We start from the raw sequence: 14,863 nt of genomic DNA, 5'->3' as shown, positions 1-14,863 counted from the left end.
GCAGGGCTGCCATTGTGTGTGGGATGTCTCCCATTGATTTAAGTAGTATATTTTCATGATCTATAAAGAGGCCAGCTGGAGAGAAAATTGTTTGCTCTCAAACATTTAGTGTCTATAAGCCATCACACTCGTGATTAGAAAATGATTATCACTCTTTGAACTCCTTTATGTTTGTTTTTTTCTGGGACAATAGTAGTTACATTCTTTTACAAAGAAATTGGCCATAATCAACTGAGTTAAATAAGTTAAAACCCAAATTTAAAAAAGAAAAAATTTTTTTTCTCACTTTCCAGTGGTATCTATCAATGCAGATAGTTCTGATTTTACTTTCTGAGGTTTTGAGATTTCTGTCTCTTAGATGGCCTCCACCCCAATCAAGTTGGGATGAATGGGGCTCAGTGCATTTAAACAATCCTGTCTCATTCAAAATATGCCAATACTAATTTGCTTTGCAAAATAGGTTTTGGGAAAATGTAATTTCTGCCTGGTTAAGATTAATTTTTTTTCCATTCAGGAAGTGTGACATCCTTATTTTTTGGCAGACGTTGTAGGAAGGAAGTCATGATGGACAGCTGCAGTGTACAAAGCACTGGACACCTGAGATTGTGTCTTGTGTTGTAATCCATGTAGAGCTATAGGTTAGGCATCTTTGGTTAAACATATAAAAAGTCAGTGCTTCCTGTCTCATGCTTCAAGTCAGTGGGGACTTTTTCAGCATTTAGCGCAGATCACAAACGTTCTTGAAGTTGACTGAACATAACCATGAAAACAATAATGATTCTTTAGTTACCAGGATTGAATAATTTAGGAAAACAATGAAAATGTGGCTGAAAGTGAACGTTTGCAGTTCAGTATGAACTAGGCCTGCACGATGAGAGGAAGATTTGTGATGTGCGATGACACTGTTCAATTTTGCGTTGATGATATTACTTGCGATAAATAAACAAATATTGAAGTGTGCATACAGTTTTGCTGAGCAAAGCTGACTGAAGATCACAGAGAAAGGTCACTATCGGTCATCTCTTCTGTCGTCCTCCCTCTGCTGTAGGTAATGTCGCTGAGAGGGGGGGCTGCTGTCTCAGACTGTAGCTGTAAGTTTACAACTGTTTGTGGCAAATGAAGCTGCAGTCTACACACAAAGTTGTCCTTTTAGCTTTTTTGTTACCAGTTCACTATAAGCTTAACGTTTAGTGCGCTCCGCTCGTGTAAAACAAATCGCGCCGGATAGAGATGTTGAAAATGTAGCGGTAGTGTGATGAAGGACACTAATTGCTTTTTTAGTTGCAAAGGTTGTGATGACACTCACAGAGCTACGACCGTAGTTGTTGTCAGCTCCAGTAAAAAGTTCACTCCCCACTGGTTTACACTGTGCTGTCTACTGTGTGTGTGAGAGGCTGCAGTCCGACAACAAAAACAATTTTTTTTCCCCCGGTTCATTTGGCTCAGGCAGTGTGCCTTGGAAACCCTGCATGCATGGCGTCATCACATTTCCGTCAATCTGTTGCGATGTGTTTATTGCACATGACGACAATGATGGTCAGCACTAGTATTAACATGCGTCTTCAGTGATCCGATCACAAGTGGACGGCTCTCAGTACGTCAGTTCACACCTGACCTAAAAATGCATCTCCACATGCGTCTTGATTGACCACTTTGTGATCGGATCTCACTCGATCGCACACACACACACACACACACACACACACACACACACACACACACACACACACACACACACACACACACATACACATACACATACACACACACACCATAGACTGTAAATAAAGATGGACGTAGCCTCCTTGACGTCACCCATAGGTTTCTGAAGAGCGGTTTTGAAGCTCAAAGTGGGCCTTTCCGTCATTGCCATCATGCTAGTACCTGACTCCGCCGAACTCCGCCAAAGGCTTGTGGCAGGTGTGTGGTCACCCGTCTGTCACTCAAAGCAGCACGCCCTCAGAACTTTAAGCCTTAATAAAATTTAAACAAGTTAGTTAGCCTATATAAAAATAATGTACCTGTACAGTTGTCAATGAGGAAATTAGCTATAGAGACCAAAAACGTTTTTTGTACCAGGATGTAAACATGTTTATTTCTGCTGTAAAGTTCGGCATTTTAACACGGGAGTCAATCGGGATTGACTCGCTTTTGGAGCCAGCCTCAAGCGGCCATTCGAAGAACTGTCATTTTTGGTACTTCCGTGTTGGCACACACACACAAACAAGCATATTAACAATGGGCCTGTCTCTCAATTGGATAAATACAACAATGCATACCTGTTTATTGGCATATAAAGCAGGTAAGTGAGATCCGATCACAACTGGTCAATCGAGACGCATGTGGAGACGCAATTTAAAGCCAGGTGTGAACTGACGAACTGAGAGCTGTCCACTTGCGATCGGATCACCCGAGATAGATGTTAATACCAGGTCTGAAAAGGGCCTAGGAATTTTTGGCGGGACTAATCAGACTGTGCCAGAGGATGTAGAGTAGGTGTCCTTCAATGTGGCCCAGGACGCATTTGCGTTCACACTGCTAAAGAATGTGGACACACGTGGCCCAGACCACCTCTGAATGTGGTCTGAGTGATCAGATCTCAAATGCGTCCTCAATGCATCTTGGGTGCGTTTACACTAGGGTTGTGCTGATGGCCGATGGTGACCTACAATCATTAGAACTATCGCTGATTGCTCATACATATAATTCACATATTCCGGTTGATATTTATATACATTTTAAACACTTCTGATCTGATCATTACTAGTGTGTGTCATGTAGAGAGCTAATAAAAACAAATGAAATAGTGGTAGTTGTCATATTGACATTTACGGAGTCAATATGCAGTCATGCATTGACTAACACGCAGGAAAACATTCATGAATATCTTGCAAATTAGTTGGATATTAACATGATTTAAACATTAAAAACGGAACTACCTTCCACCAAAGAAATAATCCCCATGAAAACTTTTAACAGTGAGGTTTGGGGATGATTTGGGGATTTTCCAGAGACATTGTAGAATCAAAATCCCATTCACCTTCATTGGTAGTGGCAGAAAACTCAGAGGCAAATAAAACCAAAACTATCTGTGCCAGCAGGGGAAGTGAGAATTTAATAATTTGGGTAAACTTATCCTTTTAAGGAGGGACCAGAACTGAAAGCATACTGTCCCTACATATGTAAGCTAACAATACTGTAAAAAACAAACAGTTGTAACCCATTCACAGTTAATTTGAATCAGTTAATCAAAGTGTAATATTTAATCAAAGAATCAAACTGAAGCAAATCTTATCAAGATAAAGTCAACCTGCAGAAGAGAAGCAGTTTGTCCGCGCTGTTATCAGTGTCCTTTCTTCTTTCACTTCAGCCAGTCCTCCCATTCATTACCAGACGACTCTCCAATAGACCACCTCTGTCCACGGAGGACCTTTTAACCACAGATTTGTTTTCATCTCTCTGACAAGCCAAGGGAGGAGTGTCTCCACACAAAAGAGCCCAAAAAAAGCCATGAAACAAAAATGTGAATGAAAAGACTAGAGGATATCATTATATACAAATTAATTCTTTCCGGTGCCGTTGCTGCCCCGTCTTTTGGCTAAGAATTGGAGTGTCTTAATTGCTTTATTGCTTAGCCTTGTTCTTCCCAGCAATCAAGTTGCTTCCATTTAATTCAAGTTCCACAAGATGGGGAGAGAGTGGCCTCTCCCCGGCCCTGGAGCATAATAGACAGTGGAGAGCGAGGATACACCCTCCAAATTGGAAAACACTGGGCCATAGATTAACAGAAATGAACATCATTAGCCTGACGATGAGGAAATCATTTTCCCCCTCAGGTGTTTTGGAAACCACAATCAGGCTGTGGCTGAGGATGATCGAATTGTTTTTTAGCTGACCCTCGTGAATATTCAAGAGCCATGGGATTTGAGACAATGTTTAGTATCAATTTACAGTTTTAATAAAAGTCGAAACATAATCCCGATTGAAGAAAAATATTAATTACAGGGGGCAATGACAGATCAACGGATACATTTTTCAAGCCTGTCTAGAGGGAAATACCTTGGGACAGTTTATCTCAAAGAGAAGAAAAATGTTTTTCCTCCTTTAATTATTCTGTGACTTTGCTTTGTTACTCTGTCATTAGTCACATTGCAGATTTACATGTGAAGGTTACAGAATAATTTGCTGTTATGAGTTTTGTCTTTAGTTTCTCATGCTGGATGAAAAGAACACTGTAGGTGTGGAAATAAACAGAATGAGTCAGTCATAGTATGAATCAGTGCTAAGTGGTAAGGTAAGCCAGCTAGCTTCCATTTTAAGAGTAGTTGCTAGTTAGCCTAGCTTTTTAATGCTAGTCTACTGGGAAATACCTTGAGATGATTTTATTTTTATGGAGAAGCACAAACACTGTCATCTTTTTAATTATTATCCATAGTAGAAGATTCATAAAGACTATTTTTAACAGGTTTATTGAGACATTTAAATTTAGAGTCAAACTGAAATTATAATTCACTTTTCCTAAAAAATCAGTGTCCATGGTATTTGAAAGAAATATATATCGACAGTGCCCTCTACATTTCTGTCAGTGTTTCTGTGACGCTGCATTGTCACCCTATGTCATTACCCATTATCTATTATATTTATCATTACTCTATCTATTATCCTCAAGTGTTGGCTGACAGCCAGGAAGATTTTCTGTGTTTGTGCCATAATTGGTCCAGGTGTGGATGTAGCATCTTACAGTCAAGTTGTATATGGGTCGGACTTTGGCTGAGGAACTGGACGTATATTGAGCCAGAAGTAACACAAATATGTGACCCAACTATTCAGCAGAATAATTTTACTATCTGGAAGCCATGATCTCTTAATTAATTTAGTTAATTTAGGTACTCAGCAAATTACCATACAACAAATTACATACAACTAATATCATCACCAAAGCTTTTGATGTGTTAACTGGAAGCCCTTTCTAACATGTAAAGCACAGAGAATACAGTTTTAGCAACAACGACAAACTTGGTAAGGTATTTCATTGGAGCTTATTACGGTTGACCTGTAATGGAGCTTGGAGCAAACCCCTCAAGTCTGCGGGGGCTGAGCACAGGGTATTCCCAGTGGGACACTCACTATAATATAAACAAGGTTCACAGTAATGATGGTTAGTAACGGCAAGTGGTATTGTTATAACTCTGCTACAGTATGAATCAGTGCTAACATTAAACTAGCTAACCTAATTAGCATGCACTTTAAGGCTAGAGGCAAGTTAGTGTAGCTTGCCAGCTTTCATTTTCTGGGTGGATTACAAACTTAACAGCGTGATGACACCTCACAATTGTTAAATATTGTAAAGTGCGTCAACAGCCCACAGATGTCAGTCAACCGCCGTCATGAGAAAGCTGCGACACTGATTCCACAAACATGTCCAAAAATGCTTTAATGCTGTTTGGGGAAAAAAAAAATGCAGTAGCTGCAGTATCATTATAGGTCACGTTTCCATACACAAAAAAATAGGATAATTCAAGCTTCAGATCCACTGAATCAAATCTCTTCTTTGATGCATGTTTCATGGCAGTGGTCTGATGTTTCCTGATAACATAGCAGACATCTGCAAACATGAGACTGTTCACTGATCTTGATCAGCAAGGGCTGTTCTCACACTTCTGCAGTGCTTTAGGTGGAGGAGAATGACAGGTGCATGAAATAAAATCCCTCATCACAAAGAGCTTGCATAAAACTAAACTTGCATTTTATTCTTAGATGTGGCAACTAGTTAGTTTTTCTTTTGTATTTTTGTCTTTGTGCAAGGCATTAATGCCTTACTCACTTTCAGACTTCAGGAAAGTTGACAGGTTTTGTGACCAACCAACTCCATGTTTCTTTTCTTCCTGTTCAAGTCCGCCAAACTCTTCTTCCACTTCCCTTCAGGTTAATCAGGAGTAATTTAAAATCCAAAATTCCTGACAGTACATTTTCTGATGGTATTGCCTGTATGTTCTGCATGGCTGTTTGGATCAAAGACTGGTTATCTCTTCTATTGAGCTGTTCTAACCTCTGTCCACTCTCATTATAGGCAGGCAGCGGTGAATTTCCTAAGCAATCAGGACTAACGTTCCCGGGCAGGTATAGACTACGACACCTTAACAAGTTAAAATGCAAAGCCAAGTAGAACATTAAATCAGAGTGAATGAGACAGTCGATACCCAGAGTCATCAAGCTTCTAGAAAAGAGAGGAGACACCTGGTGACATATCTGTACATACATAGAGCAGGGAAACAGACGTACATGAACCCATATCATTTTATAAGGCTTTATAGTTTAGTCTCAGTTTCCAGACCACTTCTCTAATGTCTCTTACTTGTCTCTGACTGTCTTCATTTAAGACTTTCTTTGCTTATTCTATCTTTGTCAATTTTCTACCCAAATTTTGTACTGTATCTGTACTAAACATATATCTTTAAATTGCTTGAAATCTAATACATTAACAATATTGACAGCAAGACCTCTTGAAAGTTATAATGATAATCATTATTTTATATATTTTATATATAATATTTTCATAATCTCAAACCCAAGTGTGTATGGTAGGCAATTTATTCTGCTGTAAAATATATGTACATTCACTAGTTAACTAGTAACTGTGCACAGAAGTTTGCATTGTCAGTGGCAGGGTCCACCATTCCCATGTTGAATTCAGAAGGTTCACAATTCAGGAACTGATACATGCATGTACTTGGCAAAATTTGGAAGGCAACAGCTGTTGCGTGTGTGCATTGCATGTAATTTGTGCACATGCGCATATACACTACGTCCCTATGTCCCATACTGCTGTAACCCGGAAGAGCAGAGCAGCTGGCTGCGGGGCATTTTGCAGAGGAGGCATATTTGCTTTGGTACAGCTAGAGGGATTTGTAAAGAAGACATCAAATTTTCATCATCGGATTATAACCAAATTCTAACCATAGAGATGGATCCAGAAAAATCACATATGAAACATTGTTGTAACAGTCATAGGATCATTTTGGAAAGCACTGACAAACAACCTATTGTCATTAATGATGATATGAGTGACAATATCCTCCCAATAAGAATGTCAGAAAAATGACATCTGTTTACGTTGAAATGACAAAGCTCTCTAGTGGCCGTAGTAATTATGACAGGAGCAAGGTCAGGTGACAGTTACAGAACAACCAAGTCCTAGTCTAAAGTTTCAACACATGACCTTAATCGTTTTGAACAGTAATCACATGTTTATTATTGTAACCATGATGAAAACAGTCCCCAACCCTAACAAAGTACTTATTTAAACCCAAATCATGATCTTTCTCTAAACCTGAACCAGCTGCTTTTGTGCCTAAATCTAAACAAACCTTAATAATAGCAGTGTCACATTATAAATGTAATTATTAATTCAGCAATGACTTGTAATGGTGTTGAAAGGAACAGACAAATTTGGTCGGTAGGGACGTCAGATCAGAAAACGCCTCTGTGTGTTGCTCTAGAAAGTATGGACGTCTATATTTCTCTTTATCCTTAATGAACTCGCTATCTTTATTATTGCATGTGGCAGAAACATGGACACGACTCAGTCCACTCTGGATTCTTGTCTCAGTTTCAAACTCCTTTTGCCCAGAGTGTATCTCGACCAGACTTGGTCCTTTACTTGCCTTTTGTAGGCCTGATTTACTGTAAATCAACATCCCTTTGCAGTTGAAATAAATATTATATTTCATTTTTATTAACTACTGACAGTCAACTCAGTGTCGGTTGGTGCTACTAAAATGTTTTCTTTTTGCTCCACACTGGACTTATTCCTGTTATGCTTGGTTTTGTAAATGTATTTGTAGCTTAAAATCATAATGTATCTCAGTTTCCACTAGCAGTGAATACATGTTATAGGTCACCTTGCCTAGAAGAGGTACTATAACCAGAGAGGAATTCAGATTAGTGTCCCATGATGGTCTATAAGCTTTTTCATCGGCTTTTTAACCCTGACAAATTTCTAAAAATCCTGACGGCAGCACTGAGTACTTGTAATTAATTGACGTGAACCCTTGTCTTGCCCGCAGCCCTGATAAAAGCGTCAGCCAGCATCATGAATCTGTGTTATGCCTGGTATTCAGGGTAAACTGGGGGGTTTTCGGTGGGGTGAGGAGCGAGGTGAGGGTAGATCTGAGAGTTTCGATGCTGAGACGCACCAGCTGTGTTTATAGATTCCCACTGCACCTGCTGGGGTTACAGAGCAAGTGCACTGAGGGATTAAGCACTGGGGCACTGGGGCACTGGGAGAAGTAGAACAAGGAACAACAGATTCATGTTAAGGAAGCATGTCAACACCTCCCTGGTGTCTGTACTTAAGCTATTCATTGTTGCTGGTTGCTACGTAGGTTTCTAACTAATCTGTGCTCCTTTTTTTTTTTCCTTAGCTGTTAATCAAATATGCCCAGCTGAAGAGGAAATGTGCCAACTTGTTAACAGAGGAATTTGTGCAGAAAGAAAAGGACGACGTTGAGATGGAGATAGGGAAGATAAAAGCTGCAGGACATTTAAATTTAGCGTCCATAGACATTTACGTTTTGCTGGAGTGTGCTAGTTCTTGATTACAATGTTGACATTTTGCTCGGAATTAACCTGATTAATGTCATTGAGCGTAAACGCCCATAGCTCAGCATTTCTCATGATCACAGGAGATGGATTAAGAAAGAAGGCTTTCAAATTGAATATACCTCTCCCTGCTCAGCCTGCTAATTGTGCCATTTACCACTACTTGAGTCACTGACCGACGCTATTTAGTCAAACTAATGATGATGCACAGTTCAAGTCATGTTTTTTTTTTTGTTTTTTTTTTTCTTCTCTTGTTTTTGTTTTTGTTTCTTTTTGTGAATTAACAGGTGCACGCAAAAACATATCGAGCTGCAATCACTTTGTTCCTTTGAAATCACTTGTGGCATTGTTAGCTGGGAAATGACTTTTTTTGGTGAATCCATTCTCTGTCACTTTTTATTGATTACGCAAAATAAGAACTGTTAACAATCTTGTTTTGAGCATTCGGTCAGGTGAGCCTGTTTGTTGAGCAAACAGCATCTGCTCAAAAATCTCTTACTTACAAAGACTTTCATTTGCTCTTGGATGATATTAGAGTCTGAATCTGTTTATAATCTTATTGTTCTTATCTGTTTTTCAATGTTTTTATGGTTCCACTTCAGGTTTTAAGGAAGTGATCTTTTATGACCTTACCTGCATTTTTTATGGTCTCATAATCACATTTTGATTGATTCAGACTTGGTGACATATTTTCTGTTATTTTCTGTTTTGTGTGTAACTTCTTGGCCAGGAAATTTTGGAGAGATGAAGAGATTTCTAAACTGAGGCTCATAAAACCAATACAAAACATTACTAGCAAAGGTCATTTGTTGAAATGCTTAAAGCGACTTTACATTTTCCTGACAAGTGAACAATGTAGCGTGGCGTTGGATCAACAAGGCATACTACAGCAATGCTCATTCACAACCTGACAACATTATTTTTTTTTTTTTTTAACATGACCATCATCTTTCACTAATCTTAACCAAGTTTAAGTTGCCTAAGTTTACCAAGAAATGTAACCTTGTAATCAGAGGTGACATATCAGAAAGCCCCCATATAAATTATGTTTATAATGGTCATATGCTGTAGGTCATTTTGTCATTTTGTAGAAACCAACCATTTGGTTTTATTCTGTCTTAAAACAATCTACAATAAGGTATTTTTCCTCATATTAACACACGATTCCACATAACTAATAACATAACCTGTTCTGTCATGTAGGTATCACGACTTATGTTTGAAAAAAATGAATGAATAAGGTCTTTTTTAAACATTTTAGTCACGTCTAAGCGAGGATGTTTTTGCCCATGGTCGACATGGTGTCTGCACTTGCAGGTTTATTTACACTTTATGGTTGTTTAAAAATTCAGGCTCCATCCAGGTAGGGAGAAAAAAAATCTGCTTTAGTGTAGTGCATTCCCTCCTCCGGCCTGATTGACTCTGATATCACCAGTGCCTCTAAAATAAAATGCCCATGTGTCCCCGTAAACACACAGCATTTGTTCTGAGGCAGAGTGGCACTGCAGAGCGGAGCAGAGCTCCTCTCCGGCAGCACTGAGCCTGACCGAGCCAGGGAATAAGTAAATGAATAAATAGGCTGATGTTGAATTTTCCCCTCACTTGCCTCCACTGACACAAATAGGATCTACAGTAATTTATAATGCTGTTAGAGAGGCGGCTCTCTCTCTAACCGAGGTGTCTGTCACTTCTCGTGCAGGAGGCCTCTCAGTGCCAGAGTGGAGGACCTGCAGCACCCTGACACCCTGCTTTGCTATTCCACACACACGGCACCAAAGGCTAAGTGACATCAAGCCTCATTATTGTCATCACATGCCACATTTGTAACTGGTTAGCGAGCAAATTGTGATAAAATAGGCTGATGCCCCTTCTGAGCATCTCTAGCTGCACAAGCTGGACTTTCCATAATGTTGGGAACCCTATTTGTGTGGACAAAAATGAGGATGAGAGGTGCTTTTGTGGCACAAATACAGGTTTACTTTTATCTTGTACACAACAGAGTGGTTCTCATCCATAACTGTGATGTTCCTGTGCGTCCTGATATCACTGTTCTGTCTGACCTGAAATGCTGGGATTCTATATCCCACCAGAGGCTGAGCAGTCAGTGATGTAAGTCCTGCGTTACCATTTATATGCATGGTGTTTCTAAATGTGTGACATCTCTATGCCGTCTCCGGTGAGCTACTGCTCATGTCTCAGTTCTGTTTTTTTTTTTTTTTTTCTTTAAATCCATGTGCAGAAATAATGAGGAGGAAAATCTCTTGCTTGCATCATCCTCAAATTGGCGAAATGAAAATCTGTCTTAAACAAAGGGAAAGACCCCCATGGTGTCTGGGTCTACAGTTTCTGTCACATATATTCCTTGGAGGTTTCATGTGACAAAACACAGAAAGTTGCTTTGTCCCTCCTCTTGTCACGTTACACCCCTTACCCATAGGTTTTTTTTTTTCCCTTCCTGTTGTCTGGCTGTCTGTGCTGTCAGCCCATAGCCTGGCACCTGCTCTCATGTTCCTAATTAGTCTCATTTAATTAATTATATACTGCAGCACTTCTCCTTATTTCTGGCTTCCTCTGGATTTCATTGCCTTTGTTTCAAACTTACAGAGAAGATGTGCTCAGTTAGGTGCTGGTACTCCATTTAGGGTCGTAACTATGATGCCAATGTGTGAATTTAACACACTCTGGTTGTTTAGCTCACCACAAGATGTTTACTTAAAGCACTGCGACACCCATGACAATCGGATGTGGATCGGATGCGAGATCATTTAACATTCCTTCTTTAAGTTTCTATGTATTTCCTGTTTCATTAAAGTGCTCTGTAATGCTGTTGGGACAGGTGATGCTGTTTTTCTGCGGGTTGTTGTGTGATCTCGGTAAAGGAATACCTGATGGCATAAGCAGCTTCCCAGCTGCCACTTCATCCTCCTGTTACACTAGGATGTATAATGTGCTAAAGAAAAGCTTCCATCAAATATTTACCACCCGATCAACACAACACAATAGGGAAAGATCAAACCTTTGACTGAATAGGTCAGCCACAGACTCATTGGGTTTCCAGCAGAGAAAACAGACTGTAGGAAGACAATAGTTGCACTGTTAGAATCTGTAGAAAAGAAATCCTCATGGATTTGTTATTTTCTATTCTTTAAGAAAAGTTTTTCATTGTGTTATTGGTCTAAAGAACAACTTATGTGCCTTAAGTCATTCCTTAAAGCAGTTTTCTCTCAGATTAACCCTTCACATTTACAAAGAAAGGTACAATTGTAAAGTCAGCCAGCCAGTCACTCAATCATTCCTCTCATTTCATAGATGATCTTTTATACAAAGTGACTCACATTTGATGCAACATTACAATAAGTTATAATTTATAGGTCATAGCAATCAGCTTGCAGTATGTTGTAATAAAGAAGATTTGGCATCCTAATGGTGTGACTTCCCATTTTTGGTTATTCGACTGTCTTTAATCAATTTAAACCAAAAATCCTACCATAGCAAACTATTTTTTATCTTTCACACAAATAAAAACACTTAATATTCCCTGAAAAATATGTAGTGTGCAATAGAACCGTAGATTTCATATTAAGTTTATCATTATGTTAAAAATAAAGGATGTCCCTGTACCCCGACTTCATTTTCTCAGTTGACTTTACGGTACTCTTAGTTAGCTCCCTCTGAGTTGTTGTTGTTTCAGTATGATTTGGGGGTTAATGTGCTTTTATTGAAATGTTATCTACAAAGTACAAAGTAGTAAAGGCGTGGATTAACATTAATTCTGCCACGAATGGTACAGTAACATGTAGTGATTCAAAACAGATAACTCACAAAAATGGTCAATGGCAAAAAAATCTAAAAAACTTGTCTTTTTGCTTTGACATTTGATGCAAAGATGTTTAAAAAACAAAACAAAAACAAAATTCTTCTTAAACAGATAAAGTTCCCAACAGGGAGGTTGGGACCCTCACGAGGGGTCGCAAAAGGAATCTAATGGTAGAAAATAACTAAATTGTGGACCTCTCCACACGCCTAAAAAGTTCATAACTTACACACATGCATGGGTCACAGGAAGTATTGCTTTGTGTGAAGGGATCAAGCTGTTATTTTTTCTAACAGGAGTGTGCGTTCTTCGATGGGTGTTTATTTTTGTTTTGTTTTTGTGTCTAGAGGTCGTGAGAGTGACCTGACTCGCTGGAGCCCTTTCACTGCTGTCAGCTGATCAGCTGACATAACACAAGGCCAGATATTGTTTCCTCAATGGCAATCAAGTGTTTATATTTTCAAAGAGGGTCACACTTCTGAAACACTCGTTGCAACCAAATTTCTCGTCGTCTCTGTGCATACTTGCATTTTCTCCTGCTTTGATCCGGGTTTGTTTCTAAAGGACCTGTTTATGGTGAGGAAATGACAAGAAGTCGAGTTGACAGGCCTGGAGTGAGACAGTTAAATGCCCCTTGCTGCTCTGGATAATTAATAAATAAAGTACCAGGGGAGTCCTGTCATGGCTTCCTCTATGACAGGGGCTGTCTCCAGTGCGCTAAAGCATTAAATGACCAATTCCTGTCAGGCTAACTTCCACTGCACTCCCTTGGCACCCTCTCTCTCATTCTCCCTCTCTCTCTCTCCCTCACACACACACTGTCTCTCTTTCTTCCAAAGAGAGCTACTTTGCTCTCTTTGCCGTGAGTTTTTCAGCGACTGATGGCTCTAGTTCATTTCTGCTGAATTAATTGGTCCCTGAATGAATTCTGTTGACAGGGCAATTCATCATGTGTTTGGCCTGACAGTGACTGGGGTGTTGGGAGTGTGGTGTGGTGGTGGTGGTGGTGTTGGGGGAGGCGAGGGTGAGGGGGAGCTGCAGGAGAAGCTGGGGTTATAGGGGGGAAAGGATGGGGGTTGATGATTGTGCCCTCTCTTCTACCCGCTTCTATTATTCCCTCTTCTGCTAACAGGAATAGCCTGCATCAAATTCTGCTCTCCCCCACCTCCCTCACTTCTCTCTGAATATTTCCCCTCGGTTGCAAACAAACATGCCTGGCTGACAGATCCAGCTGATTAGGGAGCTCTTCTGTCGGCTTTGGAGGATATCCCCATTACTGGCCAGTCAGGTAGCAAGCCCTGTTTAGCCCAGGACCACCAGTGCCTGTTATGTGGGACCTGACACGTTCACTAAGTGAGGTGCATTGCATTAGGCTTTAATTGCATCATGTATCACACAATAGCCATTAGGGTAATTATTTAATGGTGAAGGGTAAATGAGGTTCGGCGCTGGGCTGAGCCAGGCAGGCAGGCAGCTAGCTATCCTCGTTTTGGCAAAAGTGTGGTGCTCACCTATACGCTAACAGATATAATCACAGGTCATTTGCTTCATTTTAGAAATATGTTGTCATCCGGACCCCTCTGCCCGCCCCCTCCCCTTCCTTTTTTTTCTTTTTTTTTTTTTCCCCTTTTTTCTCACACTCTCTTTCAGTCAAGCAGGGCACTTATTATGTCCAATCAATCAATGCTCACTCATTAGGAACCTCCCCTCAAGTATCCTCTGGATGGCCTCACACAGCAAGAGTCAAAAATTACCTCATAATTGCTGCTCAGGCATCATAACAAGCTAGGCTGCCCCACTGACACGGCCATACAAACAGGTCTAACACAGGAATTGATGGATACTGGAGAATCGTATTATATATCGCCATATCCAATTAGATACAGCACATAAAGCAGCAGATCCATTCCCTCTTTTCATAACGTCCAAACTACTACTCAGATATAAAGACGTGAAATGCATTTTCATATTTTCTCCACAGCCCGGTCCCCCCACCACCCCATCCTCGTCTTGGTGTGTCACTGCAAATGATAACATCCTGAGGATTTATTGTACATTTGACACACCAGTACCCAAATTATAATTCAGTCGCTGCGGCATATTCATAGAACCACTGTACAAATCGCACAGAGAGTGTTCAGTCAGCATGTATTAGTGCGGAGCAGCTCGAAAGGTCAACACTTAGATCTGACAATGTGGTTTCAAGTTATACATGATGAGGTTCACGGTTACAATTCCTGAAACGGAAATGTGTGTCAAAACTATATTTATACGGACATCCTCCCACATGTGACCACCCTCTTCTTTACTGTTTCTTCTTAAAAGATAATATTGATCATTCTTAAATGGATCATAAACTTTCAAGATCAATTGTTCTATATGCACATATTTTTGTCTTGAGCAAAGTAGTGAGGTCTACACATTAAGATAATTACTGCTTATCCAGTG

The sequence above is a fragment of the Seriola dumerili genome, unplaced genomic scaffold (genome assembly GCF_002260705.1).
Source record: "Seriola dumerili isolate Sdu_G_001 unplaced genomic scaffold, Sdu_1.0 BDQW01000068.1, whole genome shotgun sequence".
Classification (NCBI taxonomy): Eukaryota; Metazoa; Chordata; class Actinopteri; order Carangiformes; family Carangidae; genus Seriola; species Seriola dumerili.
This window is presented reverse-complemented; position numbering follows the sequence as displayed.